The sequence below is a fragment of the Medicago sativa genome, chromosome 1 (assembly GCF_051527215.1).
Source record: "Medicago sativa cultivar Bolivia chromosome 1, Bolivia_mono, whole genome shotgun sequence".
Taxonomy (NCBI): domain Eukaryota; kingdom Viridiplantae; phylum Streptophyta; class Magnoliopsida; order Fabales; family Fabaceae; genus Medicago; species Medicago sativa.
The window spans coordinates 41,452,473-41,474,475 of NC_140749.1; the positions used below are offsets into that span (position 1 = coordinate 41,452,473).

At 36.5% G+C, this 22,003-nt stretch overlaps 2 long non-coding RNA genes across 2 annotated transcripts; both read right to left on the bottom strand.

Annotated features, from left to right (window-relative positions):
• Nucleotides 1-11,693: 11,693 nt before the first annotated feature.
• LOC146954969 (uncharacterized) lies at nucleotides 11,694-14,560 on the bottom strand. Its single transcript, XR_015007524.1, has 3 exons — nucleotides 14,126-14,560; nucleotides 13,708-14,034; nucleotides 11,694-11,933 (listed from the first exon to the last, which is right to left on the bottom strand). It is a non-coding gene; the product is annotated as an uncharacterized LOC146954969 (long non-coding RNA).
• A 3,454-nt stretch (nucleotides 14,561-18,014) lies between these two features.
• LOC146954970 (uncharacterized) lies at nucleotides 18,015-20,970 on the bottom strand. Its single transcript, XR_015015679.1, has 3 exons — nucleotides 20,447-20,970; nucleotides 20,029-20,355; nucleotides 18,015-18,254 (listed from the first exon to the last, which is right to left on the bottom strand). It is a non-coding gene; the product is annotated as an uncharacterized LOC146954970 (long non-coding RNA).
• Nucleotides 20,971-22,003: the final 1,033 nt, after the last annotated feature.

The following is a 22,003-nucleotide window of genomic DNA, read 5'->3' on the forward strand; positions in this document are numbered from 1 at the left end:
TTCATCCTCCAAAAAGGAGGCAGGTATGTACGAAGTCTCTAACTATGACCACCTTGCTTCTAAAATTGATACACTAACCGAAAAACTTGAAAAACTCAATGTTAGTGCTATCAATTCTGCTTCTACTCCTTCTTGTGAAATATGTGGTATAATTGGTCATGCTGGTGTTGATTGCCAACTAGGTAGTGCTATTAATGGTGTTGAGCAAATGAATTATGCTCAATACAACCAAGGGATGAGACAAAATCAAAATTTTTATAAAAACCAAAATCCCTATGGACAAGTAGCACCACCCGGTTATGCAAACAACCAAAGATTCACTCAGATATCCAATTTGGAAATTTTGTTGGAAAACTCTATTGCCAACCAAACCAAACAACTTCAAGAACTTAAAAACCAAACCGGATTTCTGAATGATTCTCTTTCCAAGCTCAATACCAAGGTTGATTCTATTGCTACTCACTCTAAAATGCTTGAAACTCAAATTGCTCAAATAGCCCAACAAGTGGCTACCTCTTCCCAAACACCGGGAGTCTTTCCTGGTCAAACCGAAGCCAATCCCAAAGCCCAAGTTAATGTCATATCTTTTGGGGGTAGTAAGTTAAACGAAACTTTTGCTAAGGTTAAAAACATTGGGAAAGAAAGTGTCAAGCCTTTAGGTGATAAAATTGTGATAGAAGATGCAAAACCGCTTGAAGAAAACAAAACTCCATCCCCCTTAAATCTTGATAAGCTTAAACTAGAGGGTAAGTTTGAAAAATTTGTTAACATACTTAGGAAAATTTGCATTAAACTTCCCTTTGCTGAAGCTTTGTCTAGGATGCCTCTATATGCCAAGTTTTTAAAGGAAATTTTTTCAAAGAAAAGGGCTATAGAGCATAATGAGACAATAGCCTTGGCTAGGGACACTAGTGCAATCATTCAAGAAGCACCCCCTAAGCTTAGAGATCCAGGTAGCTTTGCCATACCATGTGAAATTGGGAATGAAACCATAAACAAAGCCCTATGTGACTTAGGAGCTAGTGTTAGTTTGCTGCCTTTGTCTCTTCTCAAAAGGATAGGGATAGGAGAATTGAAACCTACCGAGATGGAATTGAAACTTGCTGATCGTTCTACCATGAAACTTGTAGGATTTGTCGAGGACATACCCGTTAAGATAGAAGGGATATATATCCCAACTAATTTTGTAGTCGTTGACATTGCGGAGGACGAAGACGTCCCCATAATCCTAGGTAGACCTTTCCTAGCCACTGCAGGAGCTCTCATAGATGTTAAGAACGGTAGGATAGTATTTCAAGTGAGTGATAAGATGGTAGGATTTGAGTTGGAAAATGTTATGAAGGGTCCCGCTCTTTACTCTTGTTGCATGCTTAACGATCATGTTGTGAAAGAACGTTTTATAGCGTCATCTACACAATATGATATCTTTGATCCATTCTAAGGATTCTTTCTAACCGTCAAGCTAATGACATTAAAAGAGCGCTTCGTGGGAGGCAACCCACGCATTTAATCGCTTTTGTTTTGTTTTTCTTTGTTTTAAGTTGTTTTGTAGGTAATTGTCCAAGTGTGATTCGAAAAAAATCGAGAAATTGAAAAATTCTGAAGCCCCCAGGACCAGAAAGGTGGCACGGCCCGTGCTAGGCTTGGCACGGCAATGCCAAGTTTTTGAAGAAAAAAAGAAGGTAGAAGTCAGGAAGATGGCACGGCCCGTGCCAATAGGTGGCACGGCCGTGCCCGATCTCTAGCCCCTATATACTCATATTTTTTCTCTTCTTCTTCCTCATTCACAAACCACAACCCTCTTTCATCTTTCAAACTTCTCTCTAAACCTCCATAACCTTCAAACCTTCAAACCCTCATATCTCCCTCAAAACTTAACCAAATCACTCAATTCTTTCACCAATCAACCACAAACTTCCTCTAAAACAAAAACCACCAATCAAAAACATCTTTCATCCATCCAAACCCATAATTCACCAAAACCCTAATCTTTCAAAACATAACCCAAACACCACAAAACCTTAACCAATCTCCACATCCAAACCAACAAACCTTCCTTAAAACATCAACCCCAACCCTAAACCAATCCTTTCCACCAAAAATCTTCCCAAACCCTAAAACTTCAAACCAATTTCAACAAGGGTCAATGGCTTCAAGAAGAAGTGGTAAGGAACCAGCAAGCTCTCAAGGAGGACCTCCCCCAAAGAAGCAAGCACAAGTGAAGAATCATGGAATCCAGTTCAAAAACAACAAGCAAAGGGGCAGGTATAAAAATCTCATCTCTAAACACTTGCATCCTTCTCGTTATCCTGATCCCAATACTTTGGATGTGCTAGAGCTTTTTGATGATGTTTCTAGGCTGATAGGAAAGTTAGGTTGGACTGATTTGCTGAAACCTATGCGGGGTTATGAAAATTTCACTTATGAATTCTTGAGCTCAATAGATTTTACCAAAGATAAGTTGGATTATGATAACCCTAACCATAGAGTTGTTTTCCGGTTGATGAATATTGATTATGACATGTCACTTCAACACTTTTGTGAGGCCTTAGGTTTTGCAAATGAAGGATATATTCATGATCATTGGGATCCTAGTCTAAAACCGGTTAACTATGACCCAGCTGCCTTTTGGAAACAAATCACCGGTCTTAACAAATACGTCCCTAGGGCAAACAAAGCTAGCAACATTCACAACCCCGTACTTAGGTACCTTCAGAGGGTAATGGCTTGCACTATTTGGGGTAGAACCGAGCTAGGAAACACTAGAACCGATGAGTTGTTCATGTTATGGGCAATGCTCTACAACCACCCCGTCAATACTCGTTTTTATTTGATTGATCACCTAGACTTTGTCGGTACTAGACCGGCCGGTAGAGGAGACATAGTGGTGGGTGGCATCATTACATATATAGCTAGGTGTTTTGGAGTGGGTGAAGATGAGGGGATCAAACCAATTGAGGGAAACAATAGGCTTAACATAGAAACCCTTATTGCTATGAATTTCATCAAACATCGTCCACCCCTTCATTACCAACTTAAGCTAAATGTGCCAATCATGTTTTTATTGCCTAACCCATCTCGGACTACCACCGAGGTGGAAGAAAATTGGTTGTATGTTAATGATGTGCAGGTTCTTGGTGAGCAAGATGATGATGAGGGAGAAGGTGCTAACTTGCACCATGATGAAGAAGACGGTGCTAACTTGCACCAAGAGGGGCACCATGGCCATGAAGCCGGTGAGCTTAATGAAAATCAAAGATGGACTTGGATTCACAATGAAATCGAGAGGATGAGCACCGAGCAACAAAGGCAAGGTGTTGAGATCTCCGGCCTTCACAATGAAGTTCAAAGGGGCAACCGTGTCAATGATGAAAATAATGAGATGCTCCGTCGGATGATGCAACACCTCCAACTTCAAGGTCCTCCATATGGACCTCAATAAATTGTGAGCTTTCCTCTTCCTCTCTTCCTTTCTCTCCTCTCTCTCTACTACTCTTCTTCTACTCCTTCTCTCTTCTTCTTCTTCTTCTTCTCTTTTAATTTCTTTTTCTTTTGAATCATTGAGGACAATGCTTCCCCTAAGTGTGGGGGGGGGGGGGGGGGGGGGGGGGCTAATAAAGTGTCTAGAGTCGTAGTGTCCAAACTCCCTTGAACTTTATTCTTTTGTTTTGTTTTTATAGTGAAAGGCATGACTAGTAGCTTGTTTTTAATGCAAAAAATGGCATGAAATTTTTTGTTTTGTCTCTTCTTTAGGTTGCTTCTTATACATGAAAGTAGTTTCTTGTGTTCTTATGATCTTGCTATACCCATGTCTTGTTTTATTGTGAAAATCTCCAATGAGAAAAGCACTCGGTTGCAATCCTTGAGCAAATGTATGAATAGGTATTTTAAGGAACACGTTCTATCTTTAGTGTTAACTTAGACCCTTTAAAGTCTTAAGAGTAAAAGTAGTATAAGTTTGTGTGGGAAATTAATCTATGTTCTTAATTGTTATATCCTTAATTGTTAAAGTTAAAATGGGGCGGGAGAATGGCACCAACATGTGGGGGAAATGACAATCCCTAACTTCCTAATTGTGGTGGTGACTCCCTAAATTGAACCTAAAGTGAAACAAATTCATCAAATGCTAGGGGGAAAGGACAATTACATCCAAAAAGACTTCCTACGTGGAGATGAAACAAATAATAATTTTGCAGCACTGCTTAGGGTGATTTTGAATCTAGGGGGAAAGGACAATTACATCCGAGAAGACTTCCTACGAGGATAGATAGCCCCTAAGCATCTGCAGCCCTTGTGCTTAATTGTTAAATTAATTCAATCTTAACTTAAATTCCCATCACTCTTATATGAAATGAAGAAAGGACTTTTCTCGGTTACTTTAGCATTAAGGATAGAACCTATTCCTCATAATATCTGTCTTATACAGGAGCAATAAAAGGGTTGGACTGCACACACACACTCGCTTGAGACTTGATGTTGGGTAGAATAGGTTCATGAGAAGCATTTGAAATTGTAATTAGTGTACTTGAAGAAAAGCCTTTCTTTTGAGACATGTGTTCTTAATATTGCCATGAATAAATATTTTGTTGCCTGCTATGTCTATTGCCTTTTGCTTGAGGACAGGCAAAGATTCAAGTGTGGGGGAGTTTGATGAGTCATAGATTAGTATATTTTAATGCTTTATTTAGTTTAGTTTTAAATAAGATTTGATTTGATTTTATTTCATTTTATTTCCTTTTAGAATATTTTACTTTAAATTGCTTTTTATTTTATTTTAGGAACGAATATATGGTGGAAGGTGTCTTGGAGCAAAAGAAAGGGGACTGGAGCAAATACAGTGCGAAAATACGAAGATATGGAACAAAAATATGTTGCCACCAAGTCAGAAGCTTGGCACGGCCAGTGCCAACATGTGGCACGGACGTGCCACCTCCAGAAGCCTCTTTTGCTGCTTTTTCTTCGGGCCCAAGTTACCCTGTTGCAGCTTTACTGTTTTACCCTTTTAGTTGCTTAGTTTCTAAGTCGATTGTAAAGCTATAAATAGAGTAGCTCTCCACCATAAACATTCACCTTTTACTTTGTTTTATTTCAAGTATTATTTCAATAAAAAAGTCTTTATTTCCTTTTTACTTTCTTTACAATTTATTTTACTGTTTATCTCTCTTCTTCCCCATGTCTACGATGAACATGAGTGAGTAGACTTCTTCGTCTTGGGATTGTTGGGGAGTCTAATGACTCAATCCTAAACAAAACAAGCCTAAACCCTAATTTCTATGTAACCCTAATTTCTAATCTAGATTCACCGTGTGGATTAACAATTATCAAACTGTGGAAGCGAAAGCGGAGGGTTTGATAATCGTTAATCCATCATCCCAAACATCAATTCATAAAGCGAGAGCGGAGTCTTGATGTTGGAACAAGTGAATCTAGACAATAATTGCAAAACAGTGAAATAGTCTTTGCAATTATTGAGACAAAGAGTAGTTTCAATCCTCTATGCATCTTCTAGTAATCATGTCAGCGAAATAGGCTTGGTTGCTAGAAGTAAACTCTCACCGGACTTTCATCGGAAAGGTGAGGGGCTAAGGGAAACCGGTCTTTAGAAATTAGTGTGTAAACCATGAAATTAGATGTTTAAGTCTTGTCTAGTGAAGGATTTGTCATTATGATGAACCAATGATCCCGAGGCCCTTTATTATTATTGTTTTTACCTTCAGCAATAAAACTCCCTTTTTCTAACTTTCTCTCCTCTAATCATTCACTAAAAGTTAATTAAGTTGAACAACTCCCTAGCGGAACGATACTCTTACTTACTACTATTACTTCGATAGGCCGTGCACTTGCGGTTTGGCTTTATCAATGATAACTCGATTTGAACATTATTTTAGTAAGGTTACTTGAATATATAACCAATGAACAAGTAACTTGACTAAAATATTGTTCAAATTAAGTTTTTATCCTGGAAGACGAAAAGTCACAAGGTGTGACCTTTCGTCTTCCAGGATGATAACTCGATTTGAACATTATTTTAGTCAGATTACTTGAATATATAACCAATGAAAAAGTAACATGACTAAAATAATGTTTAAATAGAGTTTTTATCCTGGAAGACGAAAGGTCACTAGGTGTGACCTTTCGTCTTCCAGGATGATAACTCGATTTGAACATTATTTTAGTCAGGTTACTTGAATATATAACCAATGGAAAAGTAACTTGACTAAAATATTGTTTAAATAGAGTTTTTATCCTGGAAGACGAAAGGTCACATGGTGTGACCTTTCGTCTTCCAGGATGATAACTCGATTTGAACATTATTTTAGTAAGATTACTTGAATATATAACCAATGAACAAGTAACTTGACTAAAATATTGTTCAAATAGATTTTTTATCCTGGAAGACGAAAAGTCACAAGGTGTGACCTTTCGTCTTCCAGGATGATAACTCGATTTGAACATTATTTTAGTCAGGTTACTTGAATATATAACCAATGAACAAGTAACGTGACTAAAATATTGTTTAAATAAAGTTTTCATCCTGGAAGACGAAAAGTCACAAGGTGTGACCTTTCGTCTTCCAGGATGATAACTCGATTTAAACATTATTTTAGTAAGGTTACTTGAATATATAACCAATGAACAAGTAACTTGATTAAAATATTGTTTAAATAGAGTTTTTATCCTGGAAGACGAAAGGTCACAAGTTGTTTTAGTCAGGTTACTTGAGTATATAACCAATGAACAAGTAACTTGACTAAAATATTGATTAAATAGATTTTTATCCTGGAAGACGAAAGGTCACTAGTTGTTTTTATCAGGTTACTTGAAAATATAACCGATGAACAATTAACTTGACTAAAATATTGTTTAGATATAGTTTTTATCTTGGAAGACAAATGGTCACTAGGTGTGACCTTTCGTCTTCCAGGATGATAACTCGATTTGAACATTATTTTAGTCAGGTTACTTGAATATATAACCAATGAACAAGTAACTTCACTAAAATACTGTTTAAATAGAGTTTTTATCCTGAAAGACGAAAGGTCACAAGGTGTGACCTTTCGTCTTCCAGGATGATAACTCAATTTAAACATTATTTTAGTCAGGTTACTTGAATATATAACCAATGAACAAGTAACCTAACTAAAATATTGTTTAAATAGAGTTTTTATCCTGGAAGACGAAAGGTCACAAGGTGTGACCTTTCGTCTTTCAGGACGATAACTTGATTTGAACATTATTTTAGTCAGGTTACTTGAATATATAACCAATGAACAAGTAACTTGACTAAAATATTGTTTAAATAGAGTTTTTATCCTGGAGACGAAAGGTCACAAGGTGTGACCTTTCGTCTTCCAGGATGATAACTCGATTTGAACATTATTTTAGTCAAGTTACTTGAGTATATAACCAATGAACAAGTAACTTCACTAAAATATTTTTTAAATAGAGTTTTCATCCTGGAAGACGAAAGGTCACAAGGTGTTACCTTTCGTCTTCCAGGATGATAACTCGATTTGAACATTATTTTAGTCAGGTTACTTGAATATATAACCAATGAACAAGTAACTTGACTAAAGTATTGTTTAAATAGAGTTTTCATCTTGGAAGACGAAAGGTCACAAGGTGTGACCTTTCGTCTTCCAGGATGATAACTCGATTTCAACATTATTTTAGTCAGGTTACTTGAATATATAACCAATGAACAAGTAACGTGACTAAAATATTGTTTAAATAGAGTTTTCATCCTGGAAGACGAAAAGTCACAAGGTGTGACCTTTCGTCTTTTAGGATGATAACTCGATTTAAACATTATTTTAGTCAGGTTACTTGAATAGATAACCAATGAACAAGTAACTTGATTAAAATATTGTTTAAATAGAGTTTTTATCCTGGATGACGAAAGGTCACAAGGTGTGACCTTTCCTCTTCCAGGATGATAACTCGATTTAAACATTATTTTAGTCAGGTTACTTGAATATATAACCAATGAACAAGTAACCTGATTAAAATATTGTTTAAATAGAGTTTTTATCCTGGAAGACGAAAGGTCACAAGGTGTGACCTTTCGTCTTCCAGGATGATAATTCGATTTCGACATTATTTTAGTCAGGTTACTTGAATATATAACCAATGAACAATTAACTTGACTAAAATATTGTTTAAATAGAGTTTTTATCATGGAAGACGAAAGGTCATTAGGTGTGACCTTTCGTCTTCCAGGATGATAACTCGATTTGAACATTATTTTAGTCAGGTTACTTGAATATATAACCAATGAACAAGTAACGTGACTAAAATATTGTTTAAATAGAGTTTTCATCCTGGAAGACGAAAGGTCACAAGGTGTGACCTTTCGTCTTCCAGGATGATAACTCGATTTGAACATTATTTTAGTCAGGTTACTTGAATATATAACCAATGAACAAGTAACTTGACTAAAATATTTTTTAAATAGAGTTTTCATCCTGGAAGACGAAAGGTCAAAACGTGTGACCTTTCGTCTTCCAGGATGATAACTCGATTTGAACATTATTTTAGTCAGGTTACTTGAATAGATAACCAATGAACAAGTAACTTCACTAAAATATTGTTTAAATAGAGTTTTCATCCTGGAAGACGAAAGGTCACAAGGTGTGATATTTTGTCTTCCAGGATGATAACTCGATTTGAACATTATTTTAGTCAGGTTACTTGAATATATAACCAATGAACAAGTAACGTGACTAAAATATTGTTTAAATAGAGTTTTCATCCTGGAAGACGAAAAGTCACAAGGTGTGACCTTTCGTCTTCCAGGATGATTACTCGATTTAAACATTATTTTAGTCAGGTTACTTGAATATATAACCAATGAACATGTAACTTGACTAAAATATTTGTTAAAACAGATTTTTTATCCTGGAAGACGAAAGGTCACAAGTTGTTTTAGTCAGGTTACTAGAGTATATAACCAATGAACAAGTAACTTGACTAAAATATTGTTTAAATGGAGTTTTTATCCTAGAAGACGAAAGGTCACAGGTTGTTTTTGTCAGGTTACTTGAAAATATAACCGATGAACAATTAACTTGACTAAAATATTGTTTAAATAGAGTTTTTATCTTGGAAGACGAAAGGTCACTCCTAGTGACCTTTCGTCTTCCAGGATGATAACTCGATTTGAACATTATTTTAGTCAGGTTACTTGAATATATAACCAATGAACAAGTAACGTGACTAAAATATTGTTTAAATAGAGTTTTCATCCTGGAAGACGAAAGGTCACAAGGTGTGACCTTTCGTCTTCCAGGATGATAACTCGATTTGAACATTATTTTAGTCAGGTTACTTGAATATATAACCAATGAACAAGTAACTTGAATAAAATATTTTTTAAATAGAGTTTTCATCCTGGAAGACGAAAGGTCACAAGGTGTGACCTTTCGTCTTCCAGGATGATAACTCGATTTGAACATTATTTTAGTCAGGTTACTTGAATAGATAACCAATGAACAAGTAACTTGACTAAAATATTTTTTAAATAGAGTTTTCATCCTGGAAGACGAAAGGTCACAAGGTGTGACCTTTCGTCTTCCAGGATGATAACTCGATTTGAACATTATTTTAGTCAGGTTACTTGAATAGATAACCAATGAACAAGTAACTTCACTAAAATATTGTTTAAATAGAGTTTTCATCCTGGAAGACGAAAGCTCACAAGGTGTGACCTTTCGTCTTCCAGGATGATAACTCGATTTCAACATTATTTTAGTCAGGTTACTTGAATATATAACCAATGAACAAGTAACGTGACTAAAATATTGTTTAAATAGAGTTTTCATCCTGGAAGACGAAAAGTCACAAGGTGTGACCTTTCGTCTTTCAGGACGATAACTTGATTTGAACATTATTTTAGTCAGGTTACTTGAATATATAACCAATGAACAAGTAACTTGACTAAAATATTGTTTAAATAGAGTTTTTATCCTGGAGACGAAAGGTCACAAGGTGTGACCTTTCGTCTTCCAGGATGATAACTCGATTTGAACATTATTCTAGTCAGGTTACTTGAATATATAACCAATGAACAAGTAACCTGACTAAAATATTGTTTAAATAGAGTTTTTATCATGGAAGACGAAAGGTCACAAGGTGTGACCTTTCGTCTTCCAGGATGATAACTCGATTTGAACATTATTTTAGTCAAGTTACTTGAGTATATAACCAATGAACAAGTAACTTCACTAAAATATTTTTTAAATAGAGTTTTCATCCTGGAAGACGAAAGGTCACAAGGTGTGACCTTTCGTCTTCCAGGATGATAAATCGATTTGAACATTATTTTAGTCAGGTTACTTGAATATATAACCAATGAACAAGTAACTTGACTAAAGTATTGTTTAAATAGAGTTTTCATCTTGGAAGACGAAAGGTCACAAGGTGTGACCTTTCGTCTTCCAGGATGATAACTCGATTTCAACATTATTTTAGTCAGGTTACTTGAATATATAACCAATGAACAAGTAACGTGACTAAAATATTGTTTAAATAGAGTTTTCATCCTGGAAGACGAAAAGTCACAAGGTGTGACCTTTCGTCTTTTAGGATGATAACTCGATTTAAACATTATTTTAGTCAGGTTACTTGAATAGATAACCAATGAACAAGTAACTTGATTAAAATATTGTTTAAATAGAGTTTTTATCCTGGATGACGAAAGGTCACAAGGTGTGACCTTTCCTCTTCCAGGATGATAACTCGATTTAAACATTATTTTAGTCAGGTTACTTGAATATATAACCAATGAACAAGTAACCTGATTAAAATATTGTTTAAATAGAGTTTTTATCCTGGAAGACGAAAGGTCACAAGGTGTGACCTTTCGTCTTCCAGGATGATAATTCGATTTCGACATTATTTTAGTCAGGTTACTTGAATATATAACCAATGAACAATTAACTTGACTAAAATATTGTTTAAATAGAGTTTTTATCATGGAAGACGAAAGGTCATTAGGTGTGACCTTTCGTCTTCCAGGATGATAACTCGATTTGAACATTATTTTAGTCAGGTTACTTGAATATATAACCAATGAACAAGTAACGTGACTAAAATATTGTTTAAATAGAGTTTTCATCCTGGAAGACGAAAGGTCACAAGGTGTGACCTTTCGTCTTCCAGGATGATAACTCGATTTGAACATTATTTTAGTCAGGTTACTTGAAAATATAACCAATGAACAAGTAACTTGACTAAAATATTTTTTAAATAGAGTTTTCATCCTGGAAGACGAAAGGTCAAAAGGTGTGACCTTTCGTCTTCCAGGATGATAACTCGATTTGAACATTATTTTAGTCAGGTTACTTGAATATATAACCAATGAACAAGTAACGTGACTAAAATATTGTTTAAATAGAGTTTTCATCCTGGAAGACGAAAAGTCACAAGGTGTGACCTTTCGTCTTCCAGGATGATTACTCGATTTAAACATTATTTTAGTCAGGTTACTTGAATATATAACCAATGAACATGTAACTTGACTAAAATATTTGTTAAAACAGATTTTTTATCCTGGAAGACGAAAGGTCACAAGTTGTTTTAGTCAGGTTACTTGAGTATATAACCAATGAACAAGTAACTTGACTAAAATATTGTTTAAATAGAGTTTTTATCCTAGAAGACGAAAGGTCACAGGTTGTTTGTAACACCCATACTAGACGTATCTAGAAAGTCTAGCACGTGCGTTATTTTAGTATTGGATACATTAAAAATTTACAACATAAAAACTTCGAATGAATTTATATACAACAACCCGCGTTCGTACAATGTCAAACTTCATAACTTATCTAAATTAAAATAAATACATCCTTGAGATCCATAATCTTCATGCTCCAGGTACGAACGAGCTCTTGCTGAAAATCCATCCGACTACTATCTTGCGTCCAATCTGATATCTGAAACAAATAAGGATTGGGATGAGACATAATGTCTCAGTGAGTTCCTCTAAATCCTAGGCTATAGGTAACCTCAGGGGAAACCTACGGTCACCACGTGTCTACTTTACAACCTGCCGGTTGATTATACGTGTGTGGGGACTTGCTTTCTTAGACGGCTGTGCATACTAGGGCCATCATAATCTTATCTTAACTTGTTATAGGCTTCTCATCTCTCATGTGTCATGGCGGTTAAGGGGAAACTAAAACCGCAATGCCAAGATACTATCTACGCATCAAGGCCTTCTCTTGCTAAAGTCATGACACAACTCTGAACCGGACGATTAGGGAAACCTATGATCGTCTTCGGTATATCTTTCTTTACTCGCTTACTTGCTTACTTGAATAAGTTGCATCTATCTTAAACTTGCCACAAAAGTGACTCTTTCTAGCTTGCTAATTCTTGACTATCTTCTTCTTTATTCTTTCTACTTCTTGACAGTCTATGCCAAGGCTCTATGACATAACACATAAATATATGATGAATATGCATAGTCAGCTTTATTGATTATGTTAGCGTGTAACAAACAACTTATCTGAGTTCATTTTATGGATTAGTTCCGAGTGGAGTAACCCCGGAAGTTAATCCCTTACTACCGGTGAAAATGCTTTGCAATAGCGCACCGGACTCCCTTAGTGAACGTGCGGGTCCCTTACGGCTTACCCCATTCCCCTTGGAGAACCTTTTATATCCAACCTTGGAAGGAATATAAAAGACACGACACTTTAACTTAGTGAGATGCGGCTCCCTTTCGGCTTAACCATTCCCCTTGGGGAACCCCTTGAACCCAACCTTGGAAGGAATTCAAGAGACATAACACTCTTATTAAATTCTTAGTCTTATGCATGTATGAAGGTTAAACCTAATCATACTATCTCTTTTACCTCGGATCCTTGAACGATCCCACTAGAGGTAAACTTAAGCTTTGCTTATCTTACTTTGTGAATGGATACGAAATCGATTCACATCCTGCCATACTCGTATGGTTCTTGCTTCTTATGCGAAGATAATACTTGTATTACCTTGCATCTAATCAAGCATAATACTAATGCATAGCATTCTATTCTTTACTAACTATTCTAGTTCTCGATAACTATACCGAGGCTCTAGTTCTTCCCTTTCTTAAGGATAACTTGCTACCCGATTCATAATATGATCTCTCGTATGCCATGCCTCACTAACTTGCATAATACTTGCCTCTTTATCATAAAAATCTTGCTTAGATTGATCATCATTTAGGACCTTGGTTTGAGGGGTCTAACTTATAAAAAGATTGCTCAAAGATCCGGAACGGAAAAACACCGAATCTGCCTGAAACGAGCAAGCAGTGCCGGAACACACCACTTGCTCGCCTAGGCGAGTAAATTCATGGGGGAGGCGAGTAGCTACTCGCCATGGCGAGTAGGAGGCGAGCAGGACCCCCTGTTCGGCCTTCCAGCTCGCTGTGGCGAGTAATAGCTCGCCGTGGCGAGTTAGGACAGTCCAGGACCCCTAAAAATGGTATTTTTGACCCAAAAACCTCAAACCAAGTGTCTCTAAGTGTTATATGACTCTTAGGATCATTAGAAACCTGTAAAACATGAACTCAGCAAGTATTCACAAGTCAAGCAAGCATGGCATACAAATGGGGTAACTAAACATATACTTGAACCCTAGAATTTCATATTGTTCATATTAATCATAGATGGCATAAACATAATCCCAAAGGGTGGGAAATTTATCTATGGAACTCACCTAATCACAAACTTGAAGCAACTCCAAGCTCCAAACTCAAACATGCCCAAAACCTTAGTTTTGCTCCCTTTGCTTCCTTGCTCATACCATTCTAACTCATCATCCCTTTCTTGCAATCCAAGTCACCTCTTCAAGCTCAAAACCATACTCCAACATTACCCTCAAAACACATATTCAAAACTTGAAATTAAAAGGAATTCTTGATGAAGAAAGATAAAGATATTAACCCATTCAACCTTAACATTCTTACCTTGCTCATGTAGAAACCATTCCTTGTACCATTTAGAATCCATCTTCTTCATACATCAAACCCTAATTTTCCAAACACTTCATCAAGAGGAGAAAAGAGAAGAATTAAACACAATACCCACTTCCTTAATCTCTAGTGATAATAAAAGAATAAGTTTTGGAAGCTTACCATCAAACAACCCCAACTTGCCTCCTTGATTCCAAAACTCCAAGAATCACAATCCACACTTTAGTTCTTCAACCCATCCTCTAAACATCATCTATTCACCTTCTTTAATCATAAAGGAACCACTTCAAGCACAACTTCATGTTTAAACTCCCAAACTACCAAAACCCTAACTTTAATCTCTTCTTAGGTGGAGAAATAGAGAACCCAAAACAAAACCAACTTCCATAACTTATGAGACCAAGAGAAACAAGAATCTAGAAGTTACCATGGAAGGAAAAAGTTTGGAAAGGATTGGTGTAGAGAGGAGGGAGATCGATGGAGAGGAAGAGAGGGAGAAGAAAATATTTTCTCTAACCAAGAGAGAGAAAAGAACAAGAGAAATGAGATATTTTTGGGGTTATCCCAATTAAATATCCCTTTCTTGGGAAATTACCAAACTGCCATTGCCTTTAGCGTGTTATATTCGTCTCTGATACTTATTCCTTAATAAGCTGATATTACGTAATAAATATTCCCCATACTTACTTTCCTTGAATTTAATCCTCTGGCACGATCGAATGATAAAATAACGATACTGACAGGTGGGATGTTACATTCTACCCCCCTTAAAAAAATTTCGTCCTCGAAATTTAGAAACCATCTACCATTCGTCGCAACTGCGACCTGCCTTCTCTAACTTATACGAGGTCCGATTATACTCACTTCACAGAGTTCGAAGCATACTTTCCTTATCAAAATACTTAACTCATTCTCTTTCTTTATTTGCATAAACGAATATGATCTTCTCAATCTTAATATCTTCCTCAAAATCTCAAAACTATCTTAGATTATTGTGTTTGAAACACACTTTCGCTACCTGCGGACTAGTTGTCTCTATTCCATATCTCATCTGCTTAGCATAACCATTCACATAAGTAACTTTTCACTGTCTTAAAACACTCAGGATTTGCCTTTATACTGGGGTCTTACCGGAATCCAGGTTTGCCCTGCAGTGCTTTCTTGTATTTGAAACATCTTAATATGCATACATAATCTTTCTTACCGCATATCGCGATTTATATATCTCTTACTTACGTTACTTACATTGATGATTATACAAATCCCTTAGCTCTTTCAAGCTCTTCAAAAACCTTTCTATCTTGACATAAAGAAACGTAATCCATTACGTCGATTCTCTTAATAATCTAATAACCAAACCTATGGTTTACTCACTTTAAAACCTTCTGCTAAGTCCATTAGCAATTGCATTGAACACTTTAATACAAAACCGTGCATCCCGTATGATATTGATATCACACGAACATTGCCATCTCCTCTTTAAAACTTTATCCTCTTAATACTTGCATACTTCCGAATACTGCTCCTTGTTAATTAATAACGATACTCAATCTAGTACTTTACTTCAAGAAATTTCTAAACTTTGGTACATAGGTTCTTGGAACGAATATTTACTTGAATAAAGAAAATCTCATTTTGAAACCGAGTTGGTAATGGTACCTCAGAACCACAGGACGAGTCTCTAAATTTTATTAAAAAGGTTTTATAACTCGCCCCTAATTTGTCTATTTTAAGTTGGTCCTAAAGTCTGTACGTCTTAAGTGAGCTTGCTCACTTACGGCGCAACTCATCGGTTTCATCAATGTTTAATATCATATTTTTATTTTTTTTTTTTTAAACAATTTCGTTCACAATTTCCTTAATACCAATCTTAACTTTGAGAAAACTACAACATAGCTTATCGCTGTTCTAGAAAGTATCGTTATCATTTGACAAGTTTGGTATAGGAGGGTATGTTCTTCATCTGTGGTATCTCTAGTCTTCTTTGTCTTACTTAAGCGAAGATACTTCCTTTATACTTCTACTTTAATCAGCACTGACTGTGTGAGTATCAACACTTACTTCACACATCGAGAACTTCCTGTTCATCTCATAGTACTTCTTATTAAAACTTGTATTACTTTCCCAAACTTTCTTCGCGAAGATTCTTACAACCAAAGTTCCATGTTCCATGGTCACCGTTCATAACTTTACCAATTAACTTCCGTGGCGCTACTCTGATTTCCACCGACTGGCTTTGACTAGTTCTCTAATCCATTGAGACGAGTAATCTACACACTCCTTCTATCATTGAATAATATCTTCATGAACTCTTCTCAAAACTTTCCATGGTAAACTCATTTTGCACTTGAACATATATGCCTTATGCATCTATCACGGTGCGTTCGTATTTTCCTCTTACTACGTTTTGCTTAATCATACATATGCTTTGCTCGTGACTTTTCTTTCAAAGAAAACTTTGTAAATTAGCACATGGGTTATTGACGTTGATGGTTTTTTTTTTTTTCACTAAATACATTGTTAAAATAAACTGAACCTGAGCCCCAGTTGCTACTCTAAATTCACAGGACGAGTTGACAACACATACGTGCCATCAAATCTTAGTCCTAGTGAGTTTAGTATACTCTACGTGAGTCGTAACAACCAGTACCTGTGAAATTTCTTTTTTTTTTTGAATTCAAAATGTCAACTTCAATCACCCACATGCATATATCTTTCTAAAATCTCGTAAACTTTATGATTCAACATCCTAACGAGCTTTAGCAAGTTAATTAAGCAAAACACAAGTTCGAGGGATACTCATAACTCCACAAAATCCGAGAACCTTGTGACTTCGTACAACTCTTCACCTCTTTAACTTCTTTACTTCATGTCTTCACTTCTGTGACGTCCGTCCTAAACACTGGAACCTCTAACTTTTAATCTGAACTCTTTCTCGACCCTTGACATATTAACTTCCAAAGTTACCCTAACCGTATCGATTTTCGTTAATAGTTGCTCATGCCCTTTTTCCTTTGAAAATCTTAGGATATGATATGCATTTATTACTTGAGGTCATGAATGGTTTTTTTGTTACATAAAAGATTGTGAAGACAACTTCCCAATAGCTACTATAAATCCTAGGAACGAATTGAAAATTTTCAAAAACTCAAATTTCGCTCCTGGTTCGCTATTGGCGAGTTTCTTCGACTCAATTTTCCTAAAAACATTCTTCACATGAAAATTCTTATTTCTCGGGTAATCCAATGCATATCTTTCATTCCTATCATATTAAAATATTCTACAATATAAATACACGGCAACCGTTAACCTATTTCAATACAGTTCTCAACTCGTCGGAATCAATGGCTTAGTCCTGACGACTTAAACTTTCACTTAAATCCTTAACTTCTTCTACTTTTAGTAACTTGCCTTGCTACGTTGCGACTTAACGCACTTTCAGAACACTAGAACCTTGTCCACTCTTGAGTGTTCAAATCCATAACCTTATTCACATAATGATATCCTGAGAGCCCACTAATTCCGTCAACAACACTAACTTCTTTCTAACTCGTAACCTCACGCTTACGTTCCGGAAAACAATTCCTTCCTATACAATAATTCTGTTCAAGCAACGGCTCTTACTGAAACTTCAGATCATACTTAGTTATTTCCAAACTCTTACTTACGGGTATACGAGTACCTTCCACATCTTTCCCGGAACCGTCGAAACGTTCCTTCTTAGCATTATCTTACATTCCCGGAGGATCTATACTTCTACTACTTAGTTCACCGACCACTTTCTGGCACGACAAACTCTTACTTACTACTCATCCTGAGTTCTTACTTTTCGGTACAACTTCATGTCTTTCTTCATTCCTCCTGGGTCCTATTCAGCTCTCAGGCATCCATTCTAATCGTTGAATGCTAAATTGAGTTGATCAGGCTCAACTAACAACAACAACTAGAACATTTACCCGGAACCCAATGGTCCCACTACCTTAGTTGTAATTTAATGACCCAAGGCACGGTCTGAATCGACCTGCTCTGATACCAAATGTAACACCCATACTAGACGTATCTAGAAAGTCTAGCACGTGCGTTATTTTAGTATTGGATACATTAAAAATTTACAACATAAAAACTTCGAATGAATTTATATACAACAACCCGCGTTCGTACAATGTCAAACTTCATAACTTATCTAAATTAAAATAAATACATCCTTGAGATCCATAATCTTCATGCTCCAGGTACGAACGAGCTCTTGCTGAAAATCCATCCGACTACTATCTTGCGTCCAATCTGATATCTGAAACAAATAAGGATTGGGATGAGACATAATGTCTCAGTGAGTTCCCCTAAATCCTAGGCTATAGGTAACCTCAGGGGAAACCTACGGTCACCACGTGTCTACTTTACAACCTGCCGGTTGATTATACGTGTGTGGGGACTTGCTTTCTTAGACGGCTGTGCATACTAGGGCCGTCATAATCTTATCTTAACTTGTTATAGGCTTCTCATCTCTCATGTGTCATGGCGGTTAAGGGGAAACTAAAACCGCAATGCCAAGATACTATCTACGCATCAAGGCCTTCTCTTGCTAAAGTCATGACACAACTCTGAACCGGACGATTAGGGAAACCTATGATCGTCTTCGGTATATCTTTCTTTACTCGCTTACTTGCTTACTTGAATAAGTTGCATCTATCTTAAACTTGCCACAAAAGTGACTCTTTCTAGCTTGCTAATTCTTGACTATCTTCTTCTTTATTCTTTCTACTTCTTGACAGTCTATGCCAAGGCTCTATGACATAACACATAAATATATGATGAATATGCATAGTCAGCTTTATTGATTATGTTAGCGTGTAACAAACAACTTATCTGAGTTCATTTTACGGATTAGTTCCGAGTGGAGTAACCCCGAAAGTTAATCCCTTACTACCGGTGAAAATGCTTTGCAATAGCGCACCGGACTCCCTTAGTGAACGTGCGGGTCCCTTACGGCTTACCCCATTCCCCTTGGAGAACCTTTTATATCCAACCTTGGAAGGAATATAAAAGACACGACACTTTAACTTAGTGAGATGCGGCTCCCTTTCGGCTTAACCATTCCCCTTGGGGAACCCCTTGAACCCAACCTTGGAAGGAATTCAAGAGACATAACACTCTTATTAAATTCTTAGTCTTATGCATGTATGAAGGTTAAACCTAATCATACTATCTCTTTTACCTCGGATCCTTGAACGATCCCACTAGAGGTAAACTTAAGCTTTGCTTATCTTACTTTGTGAATGGATACGAAATCGATTCACATCCTGCCATACTCGTATGGTTCTTGCTTCTTATGCGAAGATAATACTTGTATTACCTTGCATCTAATCAAGCATAATACTAATGCATAGCATTCTATTCTTTACTAACTATTCTAGTTCTCGATAACTATACCGAGGCTCTAGTTCTTCCCTTTCTTAAGGATAACTTGCTACCCGATTCATAATATGATCTCTCGTATGCCATGCCTCACTAACTTGCATAATACTTGCCTCTTTATCATAAAAATCTTGCTTAGATTGATCATCATTTAGGACCTTGGTTTGAGGGGTCTAACTTATAAAAAGATTGCTCAAAGATCCGGAACGGAAAAACACCGAATCTGCCTGAAACGAGCAAGCAGTGCCGGAACACACCACTTGCTCGCCTAGGCGAGTAAATTCATGGGGGAGGCGAGTAGCTACTCGCCATGGCGAGTAGGAGGCGAGCAGGACCCCCTGTTCGGCCTTCCAGCTCGCTGTGGCGAGTAATAGCTCGCCGTGGCGAGTTAGGACAGTCCAGGACCCCTAAAAATGGTATTTTTGACCCAAAAACCTCAAACCAAGTGTCTCTAAGTGTTATATGACTCTTAGGATCATTAGAAACCTGTAAAACATGAACTCAGCAAGTATTCACAAGTCAAGCAAGCATGGCATACAAATGGGGTAACTAAACATATACTTGAACCCTAGAATTTCATATTGTTCATATTAATCATAGATGGCATAAACATAATCCCAAAGGGTGGGAAATTTATCTATGGAACTCACCTAATCACAAACTTGAAGCAACTCCAAGCTCCAAACTCAAACATGCCCAAAACCTTAGTTTTGCTCCCTTTGCTTCCTTGCTCATACCATTCTAACTCATCATCCCTTTCTTGCAATCCAAGTCACCTCTTCAAGCTCAAAACCATACTCCAACATTACCCTCAAAACACATATTCAAAACTTGAAATTAAAAGGAATTCTTGATGAAGAAAGATAAAGATATTAACCCATTCAACCTTAACATTCTTACCTTGCTCATGTAGAAACCATTCCTTGTACCATTTAGAATCCATCTTCTTCATACATCAAACCCTAATTTTCCAAACACTTCATCAAGAGGAGAAAAGAGAAGAATTAAACACAATACCCACTTCCTTAATCTCTAGTGATAATAAAAGAATAAGTTTTGGAAGCTTACCATCAAACAACCCCAACTTGCCTCCTTGATTCCAAAACTCCAAGAATCACAATCCACACTTTAGTTCTTCAACCCATCCTCTAAACATCATCTATTCACCTTCTTTAATCATAAAGGAACCACTTCAAGCACAACTTCATGTTTAAACTCCCAAACTACCAAAACCCTAACTTTAATCTCTTCTTAGGTGGAGAAATAGAGAACCCAAAACAAAACCAACTTCCATAACTTATGAGACCAAGAGAAACAAGAATCTAGAAGTTACCATGGAAGGAAAAAGTTTGGAAAGGATTGGTGTAGAGAGGAGGGAGATCGATGGAGAGGAAGAGAGGGAGAAGAAAATATTTTCTCTAACCAAGAGAGAGAAAAGAACAAGAGAAATGAGATATTTTTGGGGTTATCCCAATTAAATATCCCTTTCTTGGGAAATTACCAAACTGCCCTTGCCTTTAGCGTGTTATATTCGTCTCTGATACTTATTCCTTAATAAGCTGATATTACGTAATAAATATTCCCCATACTTACTTTCCTTGAATTTAATCCTCTGGCATGATCGAATGATAAAATAACGATACTGACAGGCGGGATGTTACATTCTACCCCCCTTAAAAAAATTTCGTCCTCGAAATTTAGAAACCATCTACCATTCGTCGCAACTGCGACCTGCCTTCTCTAACTTATACGAGGTCCGATTATACTCACTTCACAGAGTTCGAAGCATACTTTCCTTATCAAAATACTTAACTCATTCTCTTTCTTTATTTGCATAAACGAATATGATCTTCTCAATCTTAATATCTTCCTCAAAATCTCAAAACTATCTTAGATTATTGTGTTTGAAACACACTTTCGCTACCTGCGGACTAGTTGTCTCTATTCCATATCTCATCTGCTTAGCATAACCATTCACATAAGTAACTTTTCACTGTCTTAAAACACTCAGGATTTGCCTTTATACTGGGGTCTTACCGGAATCCAGGTTTGCCCTGCAGTGCTTTCTTGTATTTGAAACATCTTAATATGCATACATAATCTTTCTTACCGCATATCGCGATTTATATATCTCTTACTTACGTTACTTACATTGATGATTATACAAATCCCTTAGCTCTTTCAAGCTCTTCAAAAACCTTTCTATCTTGACATAAAGAAACGTAATCCATTACGTCGATTCTCTTAATAATCTAATAACCAAACCTATGGTTTACTCACTTTAAAACCTTCTGCTAAGTCCATTAGCAATTGCATTGAACACTTTAATACAAAACCGTGCATCCCGTATGATATTGATATCACACGAACATTGCCATCTCCTCTTTAAAACTTTATCCTCTTAATACTTGCATACTTCCGAATACTGCTCCTTGTTAATTAATAACGATACTCAATCTAGTACTTTACTTCAAGAAATTTCTAAACTTTGGTACATAGGTTCTTGGAACGAATATTTACTTGAATAAAGAAAATCTCATTTTGAAACCGAGTTGGTAATGGTACCTCAGAACCACAGGACGAGTCTCTAAATTTTATTAAAAAGGTTTTATAACTCGCCCCTAA